Source organism: Capra hircus, chromosome 10 (genome assembly GCF_001704415.2).
Source record: "Capra hircus breed San Clemente chromosome 10, ASM170441v1, whole genome shotgun sequence".
Lineage (NCBI taxonomy): Eukaryota > Metazoa > Chordata > Mammalia > Artiodactyla > Bovidae > Capra > Capra hircus.
The window spans coordinates 42,868,569-42,892,717 of record NC_030817.1 but is presented as its reverse complement, the minus strand read 5'-3'; the positions used below and the strand labels follow the sequence as shown (position 1 = coordinate 42,892,717).

Here is a 24,149-nt window from a genome sequence, read left to right as displayed (position 1 = left end):
TAAAGGGACAAGGGATTAAAAAAGGGGGGGTTATTATCAGATTATATGAAATCATATGTGTGGAGCTTTTGAAAATTATAAAGCACTATAGAATTTAAAGGATTTTCATTCAATTAAAAAGATAAAAGGGATCCTTCAAATCTGGAAGCCAAAGAAACAAGGTGACCAAACAAGCTCTCTTAGGGAGATGCAGTTTGATTTGAGAGGGACCTAGCCATGCCAAGATCTGGGTGAAAACAGTAAGTATAAAGGCTCCAAAGTGTCAGTGAACTTAACAATAAGATGTCTACTACAGCTAGGGCATTGTGATAAAGAGGAGGGGTTGGCAAGAGCCAATTCTTATAGATCATGTTGGAAAATTCCAATTTTATACTAAATGTGATGCAAAGCTAGTTTTAAGCAGGAGAATTGCATAATGGACAAAAATACTTTTCTGGCTGGTGTGTGGATAGTGGACAGCAGAGAAGGGCAAGTGTAGAATGGTAATGACAAATTGTGAGTTTTCTACTGTTGTACAGATGATGATGGTGGCATCATCAACTCATGGTAGTAGTATAGAAGATAAGTGGAATATATCTTATTATAGATTTTTAAACACATCAAAATAGAACAGTACAGTGAACTCTCTTTAATATATTACCCAGCTGCAGCCATCATCAACTTTCTACTATTTTTGTATCCATCCTCACTTTTTATTATCTGGGATATTTTATTAATGAAAGTAAACCCTATGTGTCATACCACATTGTCAGTAAATACTGCTTTAGTGTTTCTCTTGAACAGATAAGAACTTATAATATATTTTGCCAAAATACCATAACTACACTTAATGAAATAGCAGTACTCATTTAACATTATCTGATACCCACACTTTGAGATGTATTTTGAAGTTAGAGTCAATAGGAGTGCTGCCATATGGAGGTGTGTGAAGAGAGAAATCAGGAGGAGTTTTCTTGGGTGAGGTCCAAGACAGGAAAAACTGGGAAAGAAGAATGTTGTTGTGACATTGATTGTTTTATGTTTTGTTTTTGACTAGACTTGAAAACCAGAGTTCTAATGAGATAGTAACTATTCTGTAGAGATGTAGGTTGAGCAGAAAAACCTTAGGGGAGAAGTCTGAAGATATATGAGGGAGTCATCTGGCCACTTAGAGTGAGATTCCAGACTCTAGATAACAGAGAGAGGAGTTCTGAAGATGGGAAGAAGAGAAAAGTAGCAAAGGGGTTAAGAAGAAGTAACTAATGAAGTAGGAAGAAAACCAAGGGAGTACGGTGCTCTGGATTTAAAGAAAAGGTGTTTGAAGTAGGGAATGGTTAACTGTGCTGGGTATAGTGAAGACTGAGAACTGATCCTTGGATTTAACATCATGAAGAGAGGTTATAGATGGAGGGATTGAGACAAAATTCTGATTGGAGAAAGAAGCATGGGCAATCTTGAAGTGGAGATCCTAAATATAGATAGCTCTTTTGAAGACTTAAAAATTGGAATGTTCCATTCTTATAATGAGGTGCTTTATAGTAATAAGAAAGTAGTCACAATACTTTAAGGTATATATTATTTTATAGTTTATAAAATTATTCATAAACTTGTATAAAATTCATAGGTATCATCATAATACATGTTTAAATATCAGATAGGTTTATCACATTTTAAATCCTTAGGATTCTGTATAAAGAAGCATTCTGAGGAGTTGGCATGAACCAATTAATGTAGATCATAGTTGGGAATTCCAGTTTTGATGAACTTCTTGCCCAGGTGATATGGCTGGTTGGTAGCAGACTTAGGCCCAAGTCTGTGTCTTCTGGTTCTCATGACATAGGCTCTTTCTAGTATGTTACATCATGTCTTTCATAAACTTAAGGTTGAGATTTTCCTCTTGATAAATGTAAGGATTCAAAAAAATTGACTGCAACTTCTGGTCCATTCTAAATAGTATTCTGTTTCCTCAAGTATCAAGATTGTCCCTAGAATGTCATCCTTAAAGGAAGGAATCTTTACTTTAAAATTTCCTAACCAATACAGTATTGTAAGTAAAATAAAGTTAAAAAAAATTTCCTAGTTTTTGTTTAAACAATCCGTTAGGCTTTGTTTCTCATGAAGTTCAAATATTACCTTGAACTTTGTTTCTCCTCATAATGAAAGGATCTATCTAGGGTGCAAAACCGATAGCCCAATGAAAGGAAGTATTCTAGTAATTACAAGCAATAAGATTTACCCTGGTCCTGAGAGAAAGATGTGAATGACATAATGGTTGAAATCTCAGAAAGCAGAGATACTTTACTCATGACCACAAGTAAATCCTGATTGAAATCTTTTGGCATGACTTTAAGTCATGATTCTGAGAAGCCAAGTCTAGAGGGACCAGAGTAATACAGTCCAGGCATATAGTTTTCTGATGAGCTCACTGTGTAAGGGGACAAAGCTGAGAATATCTTGAGGAATGAAAGTTAATATATCCTTTATTAGACAATTTCTATGGCCTATCAATTTTCTCCATTTTTAGCTTTTGATGACAGCTGTATGGCAAATAATCTCACACTGAGGTCATTCTCCTGAATACAGGTATTCCTCAATGCTGAGTGGAAGAATATCCACATGTTTCAGGTATTAGAAGGCAAAAATGATTTAATTAGGGTTATTGAAGAGCCATATTTATATCCCACTAGTCTCTAGGTTTCTTGAAACCACAGTCTGTATCTAATTCTACTTGTAGCTTCAACACTCAGTGCAGCGCCTGACTCAGAATGCGCATGTTGTGTGTATGAAGCAGTCTTGAACTCCTTAAATGAAGGATGATAGTGCCTCCTATGCCAGTGGATTTTGATTGAAAAATTCACCTACATGCTATCCTGTTTCTGAGGAACTCAAAGTCATAAATAGTAAAGCCTACTTTAAAGTAACACTTAAACATTTTCTTTAAAATTGTTTAGGATTTAATATGACTGCAAGTCTTGTAAGTAAATTAACTCCCCATCTTTCAGTGATATCCTCAGCTGTGCTTTGTGCTGCAGGGTCAGGAATGCTGTTTCCAGAGATGCTGTGTTCTCTGACTAGAGCAAACCAGATCACATCCCCTAGAGAGACTTTTGCTGTGTCAGTATGGCATGCGTTATTACTTGATATATTAAACAACTAGTTTTTTCTGGTTTAACATATATTTGCTTCTCTCTTAATTTGGCCCTATGTTCAAAAAATGATTAAGAACATGGCGATGGGAAAACAGACTATAGGCCTTCAATCCTGATAAAGTTCCCATGTGCTCTGCTGCCACCCCAGTTTCTCTTCCAGAATGCAGAAAGTATTTCCCCAAGCTGTGTGCTGCCTGCACACAGCCCTCAGCTGTCAGCTTTCTCTAGGAATTGTTCCTGGTTAAGGAGCAGTTTTTTTTTTTTTCTTTAAATTAAAGTCTTTGCTTGTGTCTGGGACCAGACTGCATCCAGTGACTGGATATGCTGAAGTATAAAGGCCAGGATCCAACTCTAGAGGCCCATTCCAGCTCAGAGCTCCCCTGGGGTTGGCTGAGCCCTTATCGTGGCTGCAGCAGCAGTCCAGCTCCCCACTCTGCCCAGTGGTTTCCTTCCTATCCCACAGGTGTTGTTCTCAAGAGAACTTGCTGATAAACTTGTTGCACGCAGATTTTCCTCCTGACTTTGCTGTCCAGGAACGTGACCTGGACCTAAATAACTCTGTTTGCTTCATGGTCAAATGAAAGTATTCCTTCAACATTCGTGTATCAGAGCAGATGGAATAGTCTTCCTTTGAGATAATTTTTTTCTAATTTACTAGGGGTTGCATCATCTATTAGCCATCTACTAATGGATTTCTACCAAGAAATTACAGAAGATGGGCTCTAGGGAGACTCATTCAGGAGATATGTTTCAGTTTATAGAAATGATTAAAGATAATAGATTTTCTGTATAACTGTCAGTGGCTTATTGCTCAGGTAAAACTTAGTAAGCAAATTGTTCATTCTGTTTTCAAAATAGTAAGGCCAAACTGTGTGTGTATTTCTGCATCCAAATAGTGCTCAAAAGACTCTACAAGGATTTGTATAAGTTGTTGTTGTTGTTGGCGTGCTGAGATTCATGGGGTTGCAAAGAGTTGGACACTACTGAGCAACTGAACCAAACTGTTGTTGTTTAGTCATTAAGTTGTATCTGACTTGTTGTAACTAATGAACTGTAGCCCACCAGGCTCCTCTGTCCATGGGATTTCCTAGGCAAGAATACTGGAGTGGGTAACCATTCCCTTCTCCAGGGGATCTTCTCAACCCAGGGCCTCAACCCATATCTCCTGTTTGGCAGGTGGATTCTTTACCTCTGAACCATCTGGGAAGACCTTTGTATAAATTAGGCAAGGCATTGCTAATACTGCATTTTTTCTCATAAAATTTCTAAACCAAACTATCCATGCTGTAGAATTATTACCTTTTATCATTTCTCCCTTTTCTTACCCTTTCTCCCTCCAAAATGGGAGCAATACCATTGACCTCCGTGTGTGGTTCTGCCTCAGCATCAGCATGGTGCTAAAAAGAAGTAAGGACAAGAAGGAAAACATCTGCATTCTTCAAAATAAATAGATTCTAAAGATATGAGTCTTATGTTCAGTTCAGTCACTCAGTCATGTCCAGCTCTTTGCAAGCCCATGGAATGCAGCATGCCAGGCTTCCCTGTCCACCACCAACTCCTGGAGCTTGCTCAAACTCATGTTCATCTAGCCAGTGATGCCATCCATCCATCTCATCCTCTGTCATCCCCTTCTTCTCCCACCTTCAATCCTGCCCAGCATCAGGGTCTTTTCCAATGAGTCAGTTCTTCGCATCAGGTGGCCAAAGTATTGAGAGTTTCAGCTTCAGCATCAGTCCTTTCAGTGAATATTAAGGACTGATTTCCTTTAGGATTAACTGGTTGAATCTCCTTGCAGTCCGAGGGACTCTCAAAAGGCTTCTCCAGCCCCAGAGTTCAAAGGCATCGATTCTTCGGTGCTCAGCTTTCTTTATAGTCCAACTCTCACATCCGTACATGACTATTGGAAAAACCATAGCTTTGACTAGACAGACCTTTGTTGGTAAAGTAATGTCTCTGCTTTTTAATGTGCTGTCCAGCTTTTTAGGCAGCATATTGGTCATTTGCTTTTTAGTCAAAGCTATGTTGGTGATAGCTTTTCTTCCAAGGAGCAAGTGTCTTTTAATTTCATGGCTGCAGTCACCACCTACAGTGATTTTGGAGCTCAAAAAAATAAAGTCTCTCATTGTTTCCATTATTTCCCATCTATTTTCCATGAAGGGATGGGACCAGATGCCATGATCTTAGTTTTCTGAATGTTGAGTTTTAAGCCAACTTTTTCACTCTCCTCTTTCACTTTCATCAAGAGGCTCTAATTCTTCTTCACTTTCTGCCATAACGGTGGTGTCATCTGCATATTTGAGGTTATTGATATTTCTCCCAGCAATCATGAGTCAAGCTTGTGATTCTTCCAGCCCAGTGTTTCTCATGATCTACTCTGCATATAAGTTAAACAAACAGGATGACAATATACAGCCTTGATGTACTCCTTTCCCAATTTGGAACCAATCTGTTGTTCCATGTAGAATTCTAACTGTTGCTTCTTGACCTGTATACAGATTTCTTAAGAGGCAGGTCAGGTAGTCTGATATTCCCATCTCTTTAAGAATTTTCCATAGTTTGTTGTGATCCACACAGTCGAAGGCTTTTGCGTAGTCAATGAAGCAGAAATAGATGTTTTTCTGGAACTCTCATATGCTATTTCGATGATCCAATGGATGTTGGCAATTTGATTCTGAAGGCAAGAATACTGAAGTGGTTTGGCATTCCTTTCTCCAGTGGACCACATTTTGTCAGAATTCTCCACCATAACTTGTCTGTCTTGGGTGGCCCTACATGGCATGGCTCATAGTTTCATTGAGTTAGACAAGGCTGTGGCCGTCTTATGCTCAATCTCAGTGTAATGAGATCCTGCTCACCAGTCTGTTAGAGGATTAGGGAGAAACTGTATTTCTTACTTTAGTGTGGCTCTGACAGCAGTGGGATTGAAAAGAGCCAGAGACTGCTGCTTTCCACTGGACATTTGTGTCAGGGGACCATGACTGCAAGCTGGCTTTGAATCAGCTGTATTTAAACACTGGGGGCCTGTACTATTGCTATGCTTGAAACTCTTCAGCTCCTTAGGAGCCATTGTCTTTCTAAATATGTAATACATAATTATCATAGAAAATAAAGTAAAAAAAGAATACTGAATATAGATTTATTAAGAACATGGCTTTGTATTCAGGCAGATTCACTTTGCAGTTCTGATTTGCCACTCACATGTAAACTTGGAGGAGTTTTCTTCTATTTTTACTCCCCAGTTGTACTTTAAAATACCAATATGTGTAATGCTAAAAATTCAAACAGCCTGGAAAAGTATACAATGAAATGGCACTTCCTCTGCATCCCAGTTCTCCTTTTAATTTCCTTTCTCTAATGGCAACGACTGAACAGTTTCCCATATCTTTCAAGAATCTTTTACGTGTATAACTGCAGACAAATGCAAATGTAAATCTTTGCTTCAAAACAGTTAGAATCTTTCAATGCATATGAGTGTTCTACATGTGCTCCTTTTCAACCTAATAATGTAACTTAGAGGGTATTTCACATTACCACATATAGATCTATCTTATATATATATTTTTAGTGGTTGCACTGTATTCCAATGAGAAGATGAGGCATGATAAGATAGATATATCCTGGTATTCTAACTTATTCTTATTGATGGACACTTATGGTTTCTCATACATTGCTATTACCAATAAATATTGAAAAAATCCTTTTATATCCATCTTTGAGCACTAATATGATTAGTTTTTTAAAGTAGAATGTCAAAGTATGTGGGTATTTGAATTTTTGATAGATGTTGCAGACTAGGGCAAGTGTCCTAGTCTGTATGAATTCCAGCTTTTTTTCTGACTAAAGTTAATAAAATGGGAGTAGCAATAGTACCTTTCTCTTAGGGCTGCTGGGAGGATTAAAAAAGAGATAAGATACTATCCAGTGTTGCTAGATATGGCAAAATATAGGCCCTCTGGTTAAATTTGAAATGCAGATAAACAATGACAATATTTTAATATAACTATATCCAAAATGTTGCATGGGATACACTTTAACTAAAACATTATTTGTTGTTTATCTTAAATTCAAATTTAACTGGATGTGGCTCAGTGGTAAAGAATCCACCTGCCAATGCAGGAGACACAGGAGGCTCAGATTTGGTCCCTGGCTCAGAAAGATCCACTGGAGAAGAAAATGGCAACCCACCCCATTATTCTTGTGGGAAATCCCATGGACAGAGGAGCCTGGTGGGCTCCTGTCAGTGGAGTAGCAAAGAGTCAGACGCAACTGAATGACTGAGCACTCACATACCTTTTTTTATTTGGCAATCCTGTACATTGAGGAACCAACACAGTCCCTGGAAGCATTAAATAAATTGTTCGATGCTATAGTTCTTATTAGACATTCAAGGAAATGCTATGATCAGCAAATGTTTTTAGAAGTAATAATTCTATAGTTATGAATTTACTTATTCTTCAGCGTTACTGGTTGGGGCATAGACTTGAATTACTGTGATATTGAATGGTTTGCCTTGGAAACGAACAGAGATTCAGTGAAGACCTACAAGACCTTTTAGAACTAACACCCAAAAAAGATGTACTTTTCATTATAGGGGACTGGAATGCAAAAGCAGGAAGTCAAGAAACACCTGGAGTAACAGGCAAATTTGGCCTTGGAATATGGAATGAAGCAGGGCAAAGATTAATAGAATTTTGCCAAGAAAATGCTCTGGTCATAGCAAACACCCTCTTCCAACAACACAAGAGAAGACTCTACACATGGACATCACCAGATGGTCAACACCGAAATCAGATTGATTATATTCTCTGCAGCCGAAGATGGAGAAGCTCTATACAGTCAACAAAAACAAGACCAGGAGCTGACTGTGGCTCAGATCATGAGCTCTTTATTGCCAAATTCAGACTTAAATTGAAGAAAACAGGGAAAACTGCTAGACCATTCAGGTATGACCTAAATCAAATCCCTTATGATTATACAGTGGAAGTGAGAAATAGATTTAAGGGCCTAGATCTGATAGATAGAGTGCCTGATGAACTATGGACTGAGGTTCGTGACATTGTACAGGAGACAGGGATCAAGACCATCGCCATGGAAGAGAAATGCAAAAAAGCAAAATGGCTGTCTGGGGAGGCCTTACAAATAGCTGTGAAAAGAAGAGAAGCGAAAAGCAAAGTAGAAAAGGAAAGATATAAGCATCTGAATGCAGAGTTCCAAAGAATAGCAAGAGATAAGAAGGCCTTCTTCAGCGATCAGTGCAAAGAAATAGAGGAAAACAACAGAATGGGAAAGACTAGAGATCTCTTCAAGAAAATTAGAGATACCAAGGGAACATTTCATGCAAAGATGGGCTCAATAAAGGACAGAAATGGTATGGACCTAACAGAAGCAGAAGATATTAAGAAGAGGTGGCAAGAATACACAGAACAACTGTACAAAAAGGATCTTCACGACCTGGATAATCATGATGGTGTGATCACTCATCTAGAGCCAGACATCCTAGAATGTGAAGTCAAGTGGGCCTTAGAAAGCATCACTATGAACAAAGCTAGTGGAGGTGATGGAATTCCAGTTGAGCTATTTCAAATCCTGAAAGATGATGCTGTGTAAGTGCTGCACTCAATATGCCAGCAAATTTGGAAAACTCAGCAGTGGCCGCAGGACTGGAAAAGGTCAGTTTTCATTCCAATCCCTAAGAAAGGCAATGCCAAAGAATGCTCAAACTACCGCACAATTGTACTCATCTCACATGCTAGTAAAGTAATGCTCAAAATTCTCCAAGCCAGGCTTTAGCAATACGTGAACCATGAACTTCAGGATGTTCAAGCTGGTTTTAGAAAAAGCAGAGGAACCAGAGATCAAATTGCCAACATCTGCTGGATCATCGAAAAAGCAAGAGAGTTCCAGAAAAACATCTATTTCTGCTTTATTGACTACGCCAAAACCTTTGACTGTGTGGATCACAATAAACTGTGGAAAATCCTGAAAGAGATGGGAATACCAGACCACCTAACCTGCCTCTTGAGAAATCTGTATGCAGGTCAGGAAGCAACAGTTAGAACTAGACATGGAACAACAGATGGTTCCAAATAGGAAAAGGAGTACGTCAAGGCTGTATATTGTCACCCTGCTTATTTAGCTTATATGCAGAGTACATCATGAGAAACGCTGGACTGGAAGAAACACAAGCTGGAATCAAGACTGCCAGGAGAAATATCAATAACCTCAGATATGCAGATGACACCACCCTTATGGCAGAAAGTGAAGAGGAACTAAAAAGGCTCTTGATGAAAGTGAAAGTGGAGAGTGAAAAAGTTGGCTTAAAGCTCAACATTCAGAAAACTAAGATCATGGCATCCGGTCCCATCACTCCATGGGAAATAGATGGGGAAACAGTGGAAACAGTGTCAGACTTTATGTTTTTGGGCTCCAAAATCACTGCAGATGGTGACTGCAGCCATGAAATTAAAAGACGCTTACTCCTTGGAAGAAAAGTTATGACCAACTAGATAGCATATTCAAAAGCAGAGACATTACTTTGCCAACAAAGGTCCATCTAGTCAAGGCTATGATTTTTCCAGTAGTCATGTATGGATGTGAGAGTTGGACTGTGAAGAAGGATGAGTGCCGAAGAATTGATGCTTTTGAACTGTGGTGTTGGAGAAGACTCTTGAGAGTCCCTTGGACTGCAAGGAGATCCAACCAGTCCATTCTAAAGGAGATCAACCCTGGGATTTCTTTGGAAGGAATGATGCTAAAGCTGAAACTCCAGTACTTTGGCCACCTCATGCGAAAAGTTGACACATTGGAGAAGAATTTGATGCTGGGAGGGATTGGGGGCAGGAGGAGAAGGGGACAACCGAGGATGAGATAGCTGGATGGCATCACTGACTCGATGGACATGACTCTGAGTGAACTCCAGGAGTTGGTGATGGACAGGGAGGCCTGGCGTGCTGCAGTTCATGGGGTTGCAAAAAGTCGGACATGACTGAGCGACTGAACTGAACTTACTTATTCATTCAACAAATACTGAGTGCCTACTATAAACTAGGCATTATTCTAGGTTCTGGTGGTGCAGTGGTAAAGAATCTGCCTGCAGTGCAGGAGACTCAGGTTTAATCCCTGAGTTGGGAAGATCCCCTGGAGAAGGGAATATCAAACTACTCCAGTATTCTTGCTGGGAGAATTGCATGGACAGAGGAGCCTGGGAAACTACCGTCTGTGGGTTTGCATAGAGTTGGACACAACTGAGCAACTAATACACACAAGGATACAGTAGTGAAAAAAACAAAGTCTGTATGAGCAGAGGAATGCTTTTGTATGTTACAGAGCTGACATGGGCTTGAGATTAAGGAAGAAACCAAGTTCATGTGGACTGTTTGGTTAATTAGGTGAAGTCAATTACACTGGCCTTCTTTATTATCTTCTCTATCTAGTACCACAGCAAAGCTTTTGAGGAAATCTTTTCAGGATAATCTGTGTTGCTCATGGGCAGTCAGGAGCATTAGATTGTGGAAAGGATGACCACAATGGCCTTGAAGAGACCAATGAAGATTTCCTCTTTCTGTCCCTTAAGCTTCAGCAATGGACTTGGGATCTTGCTCAAGGTAAATAGGTGATTTCTAGCCTCTGGTGTCAACAGTTCAGTGACATGGGGAATGGTAGGTGCTGTCTCACTCTCATTTCTTCAGGCAGTTTCTCAGCAAATCATAACAACTCTTAGTATGCTATGCCTCATCAGAAAGAAATAGATTCAGGGACTTCCCTGGTGGTCAAGTGGCTAAGACTCTGCACTCCCAGTGCAGGAGGCCCAGGTTCAAATCCTGGTCAGGGAACTAGATCCCACATGACACAACAAAAAGTTTGCATGATGCAACTAAAGATCCCACATGCCAGATCAAAGACCCTGCATGCTGTGACTAAGACCTGGTACAGCCAAATAAACATTTTTTAAAAAAGGAAGAATTAGGTGCAGGCCAATTTATCAATAATTATTAGAGACTGTGGTTTTCTCTCATCACCTTTTCTCAGAAGTCAGATTCTCTGATGTTCTGAGAGTAGATACATAGCTGTTGCTGCTGCTAAGTCGTTTCAGTCGTGTCTGACTCTGTGCGACCCCAGAGACGGCAACCCACCAGGCTCCCCCATCCCTGGGATTGTCTAGGCAAGAATACTGGAGCGGGTTGCCATTTCCTTCTCCAATACATGGAAGTGAAAAGTCAAAGTGAAGTCACTCAGTCGTGTCCGACTCTTAGTGACCCCATGGACTGCAGCCCACCAGGCCCCTCTAGTGGGTGTATTTTTAAAACTTCTTTCCTCAAAATAATTCTAGTCACTATTTTGTGACAGTTTAATGCCATATCTTCTATGGCACCTTTGGAATTTAAAATTTATGAGTTCTTATCTTGAAGTTTGGCTTATTATGTGGTGATTGGCTTTGTGCTTATAAGGTAAAGCCTAACTTATTACCATAACTGTTTTCGAATTATGTCAGTTTCAAAACCTGAAGCAATTCTGTGATACTGAAAACTGAAGCATATTTAAAAATCTTGGAATTTCTTGATTCCGTACAATGAATTAACTTGCTTTCAGAGTGTTTGTATATTGCAAATCCTCTATTAAAATGGGAGGGTTTTTCTTGACAAATGTAAAAGCAAAGTTTAAAAATACTGAGTCTGGGGAGCCAAGTGTCATTGTCACAGCACAAAAGGCCATCCTGTTTTTCCCTTCACGGAGCTATGATGCACACTTGCTTCAAACATGAACCTTGAGAGCAGCTGCACCACACATGGAGAGTCAGGGAATGTCCGTTTTGTTGTTTCAGGATGCTGACAAAATGAAATGACCATACCAACCAAAATCTTAGACAAAGTCTAGAAATATTTTGAAGATGAGCTTTAAAGGAAATTTTCCTATCTGTCCCTCCAGCCCTTGATATATCTTTGATGTCGTGTGGTCAGTGGTGGTGGTAGTAGGTAGGAAAAGAAAATATGGTGGAATTTAAAATATATTCAATTTAAATTCCTTTGTAGATCTTTATCTGTTTATACTTGTTAGTAAGTTTGGTACTTCTGTAGTTATGATCCTTAGTGCTCATTGCAGTGTACTCTGAAGTCCTAGTTAAGTGAGGTTATAATTACCTGGTAAGAAAGAATAGTAAATAACATTAAGAAACTCCTCTGATTATATTATACATATTGATTGTTCTGTAGATATATATTCAAATGAGAGGCTTAACCAAGAACATATGGTTTACCAATGTCTCCAGGACCTTTTTTTTTCATGACCCTAATTACATCTGTAGAACATTACTTTCTCCTCTGCAAAATAATGTTCTGTACTACTTCTTCCTCTTCTTGGTTCAGTTTCTGCTAGCCTCTTCAAGTCATAACTTTTTTTTTTTAAGGAATTTGTTTGATGTGGACCATTTTTAAGTCTTCATTACATTTATTACAATATTACTTCTGTTTTAGGTGTTTTTTTTTTTTTTTTTTTACCCTGGGACATGTGGGATCTTACCTCCCTGATCAGGGATCGAACCTGCATCCCCTGCATTGGAAGATGAAGGCTTAACCTCTGGATCGCCAAGGAAGTCCCAAGTTGTAACTTTCTATCATAATCATTTTTGTAAGGGTTATGCTCTCTTCTTGGTAGGAGGCCATCTGCAAATCTGAGAAATGTGTTGTTGTGTTGGTTATTGATGAAGTAGCTGCATAGTGCTAGGGTCAGGGTCAACATTCAAAGAATACCACTTGCTGTTTTTTGTGTCATATTGGTAATTAGTTTTGGATAATAATTGTTTTGAGGAAATATCTCCCATGATTGTGTACCTTCAAAACAATATTTTGTTTCAACTTCAGAAAAATTTTGTGTCAGATGACATTGTTGCCTGGTGTTCTCTGTAGCTCATTGGTCACAGATGTTATATTATATCCTGTGAAATGTGTACATGCACATCCCAGAAAGTTTTTAAGATTCAAATGTGTTAGTCATAGACTTTGGAAGCCAGGTGTTTGGAGTGCTGCTTCTTAGGGAAGGACTTTGCATTGGGATAGGTGGAGATGGATAGGTGACCAAGGACAAGAGTAGGTGTTGGGAGGTATCTGGAGTTACAAAGGGGCCTTTTGGGAAGAGGCGCTCCAAGGTACATGTTCTGGGAAGAGGGCAGACAGGTGGCAAGAGAAAAGAAGTAAAGTGAGATAAACTAAGGGAGACTGAGTTCATATAGGTATTATTAATATTTTCCGCTTCTTTGACCTGTTGGATGACATTAGCAGACTAATGGTCAAATCTTTGTAGAGAATGGTCAGATGACTGATTCTAAATGTTTTACTATTTTTGGAAATATTTAATAAGTTAGAGAGTAGGAGGTAAAATATAAATAGGGGTGTGGGTGGGTCAGAGGAGAATGAGCACAAGGATCTAGCATGAGGAGAGCGATTTTCTCTGCTTTATCACTCTGCTTTATTTACCCAGTAAGAATCCATATTGACCATATCAGATTCTTCCTTATCAGGGATTCTTTGCATGTCTTGGGATTTTGCAGATTGTTTTCTTTTTTTAAAAAAATTTATTTATTTTAATTGGAGGCTAATTACTTTATAATATTGTATCGGTTTTGCCATACATCAACATGAATCCGCCATGGGTGTACACGTGTTCCCCATCCTGAACCCCACTCCCACCTCCCTCCCCATATCATCCCTCTGGGTCATCCCAGTGCACCAGCCCCAAGCATCCTGTATCATGCATCGAACCTGGGACTGGAGATTCGTTTCACATATGATATTATACATTTTCAATGCCATTCTCCCAAATCATCCCACCCTCACCCTCTCCCACAGACTCCAAAAGACTGTTCTATACATATGTGTCTCTTTTACTGTCTCACATACAGGGTTATTGTTACCATCTTTCTAAATTCCAGATATATGCGTTAGTATACTGTATTGGTGTTTTTCTTTCTGGCTTATTTCACTCTGTATAATAGGCTCCAGTTTCATCCACCTCATTAGAACTGATTCAAATGTATTCTTTTTAATGGCTGAGTAATACTCCCTTGTGTATATGTACCACAGCTTTCTTATCCATTCATCTGCTGATGGACATCTAGGTTGCTTCCATGTCCTAGCTATAATAAACAGTGCTGTGGTGAACATTGAGGTACACGTCTCTTTCAATTCTGGTTTCCTTGGTGTGTATGCCCAGCAGTGGGATGGCTGGGTCATAATGCAGTTCTATTTGCAATATTTTAAGGAATCTCCACACTGTTCTCCATAGTGGCTGTACTAGTTTGCATTCCCACCAACAGTGTAAGAGGGTTCCCTTTTCTCCACACCCTCTCATCGCAGCCATTCTGACTGGCGTGAAATGGTACCTCATTGTGATCTTGATTTACATTTCTCTGATAATGAGTGATGTTGAGCATCTTTTCATGTGTTTGTTAGCCATCTGTATGTCTTCTTTGGAGAAATGTCTGTTTAGTTCTTTGGCCCATTTTTTGACTGGGTCATTTATTTTTCTGGGATTGAGCTGCAGGAGTTGCTTATATATTCTTGAGATTAATTCTTTGTCAGTTTCTTCATTTGCTATTATTTTCTCCCATTCTGAAGGCTGTCTTTTCACCTTGCTTATAGTTTCCTTTGTTGTGCAGAAGCTTTTAATTTTAATTAGGTCCCATTGGTTTATTTTTGCTTTTGTTTCCAATATTCTTGGGAGGTGGGTCATAGAGGATCCTGCTGTGATTTATGTTGGGGAGTGTTTTGCCTATGTTCTCCTCTAGGAGTTTTATAGTTTCTGGTCTTACGTTTACATCTTTAATCCATTTTGAGTTTATTTTTGCATATGGTGTTAGAAAGTGTTCTAGTTTCATTCTTTTACAAGTGGTTGACCAGTTTTCCTAGCACCACTTGTTAAAGAGATTGTCTTTAATCCGTTGTATATTCTTGCCTCCTTTGTCGAAGATAAGGTGTTCATAGGTGTGTGGATTTATCTCTGGGCTTTCTATTTTGTTCCATTGATCTATATTTCTGTCTTTGTGCCAGTACCATACTGTCTTGATGACTGTGGCTTTGTAGTAGAGCCTGAAGTCAGGCAGGTTGATTCCTCCAGTTCCATTCTTCTTTCTCAAGATTGCTTTGGCTATTTGAGGTTTTTTGTATTTCCATACAAATTGTGAAATTATTTGTTCTAGCTCTGTGAAAAATACTGTTGGTAGCTTGATAGGGATTGCATTGAATCTATAGATTGCTTTGGGTAGTATACTCATTTTCACAATATTAATTCTTCTGATCCATGAACATGGTATATTTCTCCATCTATTAGTGTCCTCTTCGATTTCTTTCACCAGTGTTTTATAGTTTTCTATACATAGGTCTTTTGTTTCATTAGGTGATATATTCCTAAATATTTTATTCTTTTCATTGCAATGATGAATGGAATGTTTCCTTAATTTCTCTTTCTGTTTTCTCATTATTAGTGTATAGGAATGCAAGGGATTTTTCTGTGTTAATTTTATATCCTGCAACTTTACTATATTCATTGATTAGCTCTAGTAATTTTCTGGTGGAGTCTTTAGGGTTTTCTATGTAGAGGATCATGTCATCTGCAAACAGTGAGAGTTTTACTTCTTTTCCAATTTGTATTCATTTTATTTCTTTTTCTGCTCTGATTGCTGTGGCCAAAACTTCCAGAACTATGTTGAATAGTAATGGTGAAAGTGGGCACCCTTGTCTTGTTCCTGACTTTAGGGGAAATGCTTTCAATTTTTCACCATTGAGGATAATGTTTGCTGTGGGTTTGTCATATATAGCTTTTATTATGTTGAGCTATGTTCCTTCTATTCCTGCTTTCTGGAGAGTTTTTATCATAAATGGATGTTGAATTTTGTCAAAGGCTTTCTCTGCATCTATTGAGATAATCATATTGCTTTTGTTTTTCAATTTGTTAATATGGTGTATTACATTGATTGATTTGTGGATATTGAGGAATCCTTGCATCCCTGGGATAAAGCCCACTTGGTCATGATGTATGATCTTTTTAATGTGTTGTTAGATTCTGGTTGTTAGAATTTTGTTAAGGATTTTTGCATTTATGTTCATCAGTGATATTGGCCTGTAGTTTTCTTTTTTTGTGGCGTCTTTGTCAGGTTTTGGTTTTAGGGTGATGGTGGCCTCATAGAATGAGTTTGGAAGTTTACCTTCCTCTGCAATTTTCTGGAAGAGTTTGAGTAGGATAGGTGTTAGCTCTTCTGTAAATTTTGGTAGAATTCAGCTGTGAAGCTGTCTGGACCTGGGCTTTTGTTTGCTGGAAGATTTCTGATTACAGTTTCAATTTCCGTGCTTGTGATGGGTCTGTTAAGATTTCCTATCTCTTCCTGGTTCAGTTTTGGAAAGTTGTACTTTTCTAAGAACTTGTCCATTTTTTCCATGTTGTCCACTTTATTGGCATATAATTGCTGATAGTAGTCTCTTATGATCCTTTGTATTTCTGTGTTGTCTGTTGTGATCTCTCCATTTTCTAATTTTATTGATTTGATTTTTCTCCCTTTGTTTCTTGATGAGTCTGGCTAATGGTTTGTCAATTTTATTTATCCTCTCAAAGAAACAGCTTTTGGCTTTGTTGATTTTTGCTATGGTCTCTTTTGTTTGTTTTGCATTTATTTCTGCCCTAATTTTTAAGATTTCTTTCCTTCTACTAATCCTGGGGTTCTTCACTTCTTCCTTTTCTAGTTGCTTTAGCTGTAGAGTTAGGTTATTTATTTGACTTTTTTATTGTTTCTTGAGGTATGCCTGCCTTGATATAAACCTTCCCTTTAGCACTGCTTTTACAGTGTCCCATAGGTTTTGGGTTTTTGTGTTTTTATTTTCATTTGTTTCTATGCATATTTGTATTTCTTTTTTGATTTCTTCTGTGATTTGTTGGTTATTCAGCAGCATGTTGTTCAGCCTCCATATGTTGGAATTTTTAATTGTTTTTCTCCTGTAATTGAGATCTAATCTTACTGCATTGTGGTCAGAAAAGATGCTTGGAATGATTTAAATTTTTTTGAGTTTACCAAGGCTAGATTTATGGCCCAGGATGTGATCTATCCTGGAGAAGGTTCCGTGTGCTCTTGAGAAAAAGGTGAATTCATTGTTTTGGGGTGAAATGTCCTATAAATATCAATTAGGTCTAACTGGTCTGTTGCATCATTTAATGTTTGTGTTTCCTTGTTAATTTTCTGTTTAGTTGATCTATCAATAGGTGTGAGTGGGGTATTAAAGTCTCCCACTATTACTGTGTTATTGTTAATTTCCCCTTTCATACTTGTTAGCATTTGTCTTACATATTGTGGTGCTCCTATGTTGAGTGCATATATATTTATAATTGTTATATCTTCTTGGATTGATCCTTTGATCATTATGTAGTGGCCTTCTTTGTCTTTTTTTCACAGCCTTTGTTTTAAAGTCTATTTTATCTGATATGAGTATTGCTACTCCTGCTTTCTTTTGGTCTCTATTTGCATGGAATATCTTTTTCCAGCCCTTCACTTTCAGTCTGTATGTGTCCCTTGTTTTGAGGTGGGTCTCTTGTAGACAACACATATAAAGGTCTTGTTTTTATATCCATTCAGCCAGTCTTTGTCTTTTGGTTAGGGAATTCAACCCATTTAGATTTAAGATAATTATTGATAAATATGATCCTGTTGTCATTTACTTTATTGTTTTGGGTTCGGGTTTATACACCATTTTTGTGTTTCCTGTCTAGATAAGATCCTTTATCATTTGTTGGAGAGCTGGTTTGGTGGTGCTGAATTCTCTCAGCTTTTGCTTGTCTGTAAAGCTTTTGATTTCTCCTTCATATTTGAATGAGATCCTTGCTGGGTACAGTAATCTGGGCCGTAGGTTATTTTCTTTCATCACTTTAAGTATGCCCTGCCATTCCCTCCTAGCCTGAAGAATTTCTATTGAAAGATCAGCTGTTATCCTTATGGGAATCCCCTTGTGTGTTATTTGTTGTTTTTCCCTTGCTGCTTTTAATATTTGTTCTTTGTGTTTGATCTTTGTTAATTTGATTAATATGTGTCTTGGAGTGTTTCGCCTTGGGTTTATCCTGTTTGGGACTCTCTGTGTTTCTTGAACTTGGGTGCTTATTGCCTTCCCCATTTTAGGGGGATCAACTATTATCTCGTCAAGTATTTTCTCATGGTCTTTCTTTTTGACTTCTTCTTCTGGGACTCCTATGATTCGAATGTTGGGCATTTAACATTGTCCCAGAGGTCTCTGAGATTGTCTTCATTTCTTTTAATTCGTTTTTCTTTTTTCATCTCTGATTCATTTATTTCTACCATTCTATTTTCTACCTCACTAATCCTATCTTCTGCCTCTGTTATTCTACTCTTGTTCCCTCCAGAGTATTTTTGATCTCATTTATTACATTATTCATTATATATTGACTCTTTTTTATTTCTTCTAGGTCCTTTTTAAACCTTTCTTGCATCTTCTCAATGCTTGTCTCCAGGATATTTATCTGTGATTCCATTTTGTTTTCAAGATTTTGGATCATTTTCACTATCATTATTCGGAATTCTTTCTCAGGTAGATTCCCTATCTCTTCCTCTTTTGTTTGGTTTGGTGGGCATTTATCCTGTTCCTTTACCTGTTGGGTATTCCTCTGTTTCTTCATCTTGGTTATATTGCTGTATTTGGCGTGGCCTTTCTGTATTCTGGCAGTTTGTGGGGTTCTCTTTATTGTGGAGTTTCCTCACTCTGGGTGGGGTTGTATCAGTGGCTTATCAAGGTTTCCTGGTTAGGGAAGCTTGTGTCGGTGTTCTGGTGGGTGGAGCTGGATTTCTTCTCTCTGGAGTGCAATGAAGTGTCCAGTAATGAGTTATAAGATGTCAGTGGGTTTGGAGTGACTTTGGGAAGCCTGTATATTGAAGCTCAGGGCAGTGTTCCTGTGTTGGAGGAGAATTTGCATGGTCTGTCTTGCTCTGGAACTTGTTGGCCCTTGGGTGGTGCTTGGTTTCAGTGTAGGTATGGAGGCGTATGATGAGCTCCTGTCAATTAATGTTCCCTGGAGTCAGGAGTTCTCTGGTGTTCTCATGATTTGGACTTAAGCCTCCTGCTTCTGGTTTTCAGTCTTATTTTTACAGTAGCCTCAAGACTTCTCCTTCTATACAGCACCATTGATAAAACATCTAGGTTAAAGATGAAAAGTTTCTCCATAGTGAGGGACACTCAGAGAGGTTCACAGACTTACATGGAGAAGAGAAGAGGGAGGAGGGAGTTAGAGGTGACCCGAATGAGATGAGGTAGAATCAAAAGAGGAGAGAGCAAGCTAGCCAGTAATCACTTCCTTATGTGTGCTCCTCAGTCTGGGCCGCTCAGAGATGTTCACAGAGTTATACAGAGAAGAGAAGAGGGAGGAAGGAGACAGAGGTGGCCAGGAGGATAAAAGGGGGAAATGAAAAGGAGAGAGACAGATCCAGCCAGTAATCAGTTCCCTAAATGTTCTCCACCATCCAGAATACACAAAGAGATTCACAGAGTTGGGTAGAGAAGAGAAGGGGGAAGGAAGAGCTAGAGGCGACCTGGCGGAGAAGAGGGAGAGTCCAAAGGGGCAGAGAGCAGTCAAGCCAGTAAACTCACTCCCAAGTAAAAATGGGTACTGAAGATTGGGTTCTTAAAGGTACAAAGTTGATAACAAATACCAAAAAGCAAAGATTAAAAATCTAGAGTAGAGGTTGGATTTTCAAAAATATAATATTAAAGAAAAAAAAAACAAAGTCACAAAAATTATAAAATATATATATATGAAGTTTGCTTTAAAAAATAGGGTCTCTTTTTTTTGCAAAGTAATCGTAGGTCATAAAAATGAAAATTAAAGGAGTAATAGAGGACTTAAAAATTAAAAAAAATTAAGAATGATAGTAAAAATAGTAAAAATATATATAGGACTTTCTCTGGTGTTGTTGTGGGCAATGTGGGATTAGTTCATTTTTGGATAGTTCCTTGATCCGGCTTATATTTCTCAAGATTTATAGGCCCCTTCCTATGTAGTTGGTGCTAACTACAGGGTTTTAATCTATTGCACCTGTCACTTCCAAGGCAGTTCCCTCTGTTTTAGCTTCTTCTGTTTACTGGTCTCTTCAGTGTCTAATTTCTGCCCTGGCACAAGGGGGCAGTGGTGGACACTTTTTTAGGCTCACTTGTTCAGTCGTGCTGTGGGGAGGGAAGGACCCTGCAAACAACACTGGCGTGTGTTTGCAGTGTCTTGGCCACACTAGGTTAGCCCCCGCTCACTGCCTGTGTACTTCCCCTGTCTACACCGCTTAGATTCCAGGTTGCTCTGCCGGGAACTGTCTGAGGCCAGCCCTGCGTGTATGCACTTCCCAGGTCTAAGCCACTGAGGTTCAGGTACTTGGGTAGTCCTCAGAGGCACAGATTCGGTTGGGCCTGCATTTTGTGCTCTTCCCAGGTCCGAGCATCTCAGATGACCAGGTGTTTGGCGAGTATGGTTGCTGCAACTTATCACCTCCCCCGTCCCTGCCGCCCCAGTTTTCTGGGTGTACAACTGGCGCACCTTCTCAGGCGGATGTTGACCGTCCAGAATCCCAAGAAGTCTTAGTTAGCAATGAAGCTTACTTGCAGTTTGGTAGATAATGCCTCTCTGGGGCTGCAATTGCCACCTTCTGGCTCTGGCTGCCAGTCAGCGGAGGGGCATGGTCTGCAGCCGGCTTTCTCTGCTCAGTCCTTCGTTCTGTGAGCAGGCCTGATGGTGTCTTCAGTTCAGTTCAGTTGCTCAGTCATGTCCGACTCTTTGCGACCCAGGAATCGCAGCACGCCAGGCCTCCCTGTCCATCACCAACTCCCAGAGTTCACTCAAACTCACGTCCATCAAGTTGATGATGCCATCCAGCCATCTTATCCTCTGTCGTCCCCTTCTCTTCCTGCCCCCAATCCCTTCCAGCATCAGAGTCTTTTCCAATGAGTCAACTCTTCTCATGAGGTGGCCAAAGTACTGGAGTTTCAGCTTTAGTATCATTCCTTCCAAAGAAATCCCAGGGTTGATCTCCTTCAGAATGGACTGGTTGGATCTCCTTGTAGTCTAAGGGACTCTCAAGGGTCTTCTCCTATACCACAGTTCAAAAGCATCAGTTCTTCAGCACTCAGCTTTCTTCACAGTCCAACTCACATCCATACAGGACTACTGGAAAAACCATAGCCTTGACTAGACGGACCTTAGTTGGCAAAGGTCCAACTAAATGTCTCTGCTTTTGAATATGCTATCTAGATTGGTCATAACTTTTCTTCCAAGGAGTAAGTGTCTTTTAATTTCATGGCTGCAGTCACCATCTGCAGTGGTTTTGGAGCCCCCAAAAATGAAGTCAGCCACTGTTTCCACTGTTTCCCCATCTATTTCCCATGGAGTGATGGGATCAGATGCCATGATCTTCGTTTTCTGAATGTTGAGCTTTAAGCCAACTTTTTTACTCTCCTCTTTCACTTTCATCAAGAGGCTTTTTAGTTCCTCTTCACTTTCTGCCATAAGGGTGATCTGCATATCTGAGGTTATTGATATTTCTCCAGGCGATCTTGATTCCAGCTTTTGCTTCTTCCAACCCGGCATTTCTCATGATGTACTCTGCATATAAGCTAAATAAGCAAGGTGACAATATACAGCCTTGGTGTACTCCTTTTCCTATTTGGAACCAGTCTGTTGTTCCATGTTCAGTTCTAACTGTTGCTTCCTGACCTGCATACAGGTTTCTCAAGAGGCAGGTTAGGTGGTCTGGTAGTCCCATCTCTTTCAGAATTTTCCACAGTTTATTGTGATCCACACAGTCAAAGGTTTTGGCATAGTCAATAAAGCAGAATAGATGTTTTTCTGGAACTCTCTTGCCTTTTCGATGATCCAGCGGATGTTGGCAATTTGATCTCTGGTTCCTCTGCCTTTTCTAAAACCAGCTTGAATATCTGGAAGTTCACGGTTTACGTACTGTTGGAGCCTGGCTTGGAGAATTTTGAGCATTACTTTACTAGCATGTAAGATGAGTACAATCATGTGTTGGTTTGAACATTCTTTGGCATTGCCTTTCTTAGGGATTGGAATGAAAACTTACCTTTTCCAGTCCTGTGGCCACTGCTGAGTTTTCCAAATTTGCTGGCATATTGAGTGCAGCACTTTCATAGCATCATCTTTCAGGATTTGAAATAGCTCAACTGAAATTCCATCACCTCCACTAGCTTTGTTCGTAGTGATGCTTTCTAAGGCCCACTTGACTTCCCATTCCTGTCTTAGGTTAGGGCTTTTCGCGTGGTAGCTATCCCACAGTCTGGTTTGCTATCCCAAGTTAGTTCCCTCAGATTGCCCTTGGGGCATTCAGGCCCAGTCCTTACTCTAAGCAATGCAGCCGGCGCCTCTCTGCTCAGCCCGCGCTTGCTAGTGGAGGATGCAGGCATCTGCGCTGCTTCTTCGCTGGGGGAGTTATCACTGGGCATATAATCTGTGGGTTTTAATTATTTATTTATTTTCCTCCCGATTATGTTGCCCTCTGTGGTTCCAAGGCTTGCCACAGAGTCGGCAGTGAGAGTGTTTTCTGGTGTTTGGAAACTTCTCTCTTCTTTAAGACTCCCTTCCCGGGATGGATGTCCGTCCCTACCTCTTTTGTCTCTTTTTTTGTCTTTTATATTTTTTCCTACCTCATTTCGAAGACAATGGCTGCTTTTCTGGGTGCCTGATGTCCTCTGTCGGCATTCAGAAGTTGTTTTGTGGAATTTACTCAGCGTTCTAATGTTCTTTTGATGAATTGGTGGGGGAGAAAGTGATCTCCCCATCCTATTCCTCCTCCATCGTAGGACCACCTCTGCAGATTGTCTTCTTAAAGAGACTTTATTCCACTATTGTTCCAAGTGTAGCAGTTAATTCAAGTAATTCCCATGGATACCACCAGACTTTTCAAAGCATCTTTTCCAACTGCTTTGGTTTTATGGGGGGAAATATTATAACAGTAGAGAAAAGCAAGTTAGAATTAAGTAAGAAAACTCAGGTTTTGATTTATTCCCCCCAAATAGTGGCTGTTGTTACTTACCTGTGTTGTTACTTAACTCTCAAGTGTATATTTTGAAATGTGTAAGGGATCCTATAGAGTTTCCTTTTAACTTGGGTTGACTTTTCCATTTGGGTTAATGAGGTAGGATGTGGTCCTTCCTAGAGCTTAGAGTATGCAGGTAGGAGGAATAAGAGCTTGCAAATGAGACTTAGTGTCTTCTCGGCATCTTCTTGATGCAGAGGAACTTTCAGTAGAGACTTCAGGGAAATTCAGTAGCAGTGCAGTTTCCGTAAATAAAGACACGGTCTCTGTCTTGGTTTTATTTTTTCTGAGATACTGTTCCCTGAGAAATGTCACTAATGCCTGAAAGTAGATACCCCAGGAGAAACAGACCAACACATAATATATTCATACCTGTAAAAAGAAATAAAATGAGATTTAAAGCCTTCCTAGGTTCTCTCATTGTCATCAACCTAGATAAAGTACAGAAAAGTATGGTATTGGAAAAATGAATGAATTCTGGCTAGAGATGAAAATGCTTAAATTGAAAACTTTCCAGAACAACATGTACTTGGAGCTGTATTAAAGAGAAATTCTTTGAGTGTTTAAGCCAAATGACCCAGCAGGGTTGATAGTGTGAGGCATATTTCACAGTTGTATAAATATTTAAAACTGTTTTCCAGCCTATAAAACAAGTATATTAGGTTGTTTTTCAAAAACTTAACAATGAAATTAACCTGCCCACCTTAACTTGTTGGGAAACCTGCCCTTCTTGTCACAGCCTTCTCTCCTAGAAGAAATTGCTGGGAAGGGGGTGTGATGAAGGTTTCTAACTCAGGAAACAAAGCTGGTTTACATTTCAGAGAACTTCAGAAAGAACATCATGGATACTCATGGGTGGTGTTTCCAGATGGGCTGTCTGCCTAACTTGTTGAGAGGGGCCTGACCAACGGGACACAACAGCTTTTTGTCATGAACCGCTTTGAACT

The 24,149-nt window shown here is 39.5% G+C and overlaps 1 protein-coding gene and 1 non-coding gene across 5 annotated transcripts in view; both read left to right on the top strand.

Moving 5' to 3' along the window:
* The window catches only part of ATP8B4 (ATPase phospholipid transporting 8B4 (putative)), a 299,618-nt gene that overhangs the window by 128,447 nt on the left and 147,022 nt on the right, over positions 1-24,149 (top strand). The window lies entirely within an intron of this gene.
* On the top strand, positions 10,888-10,960 carry TRNAG-CCC. The gene has a single exon. It is a non-coding gene; the product is annotated as a tRNA-Gly (tRNA).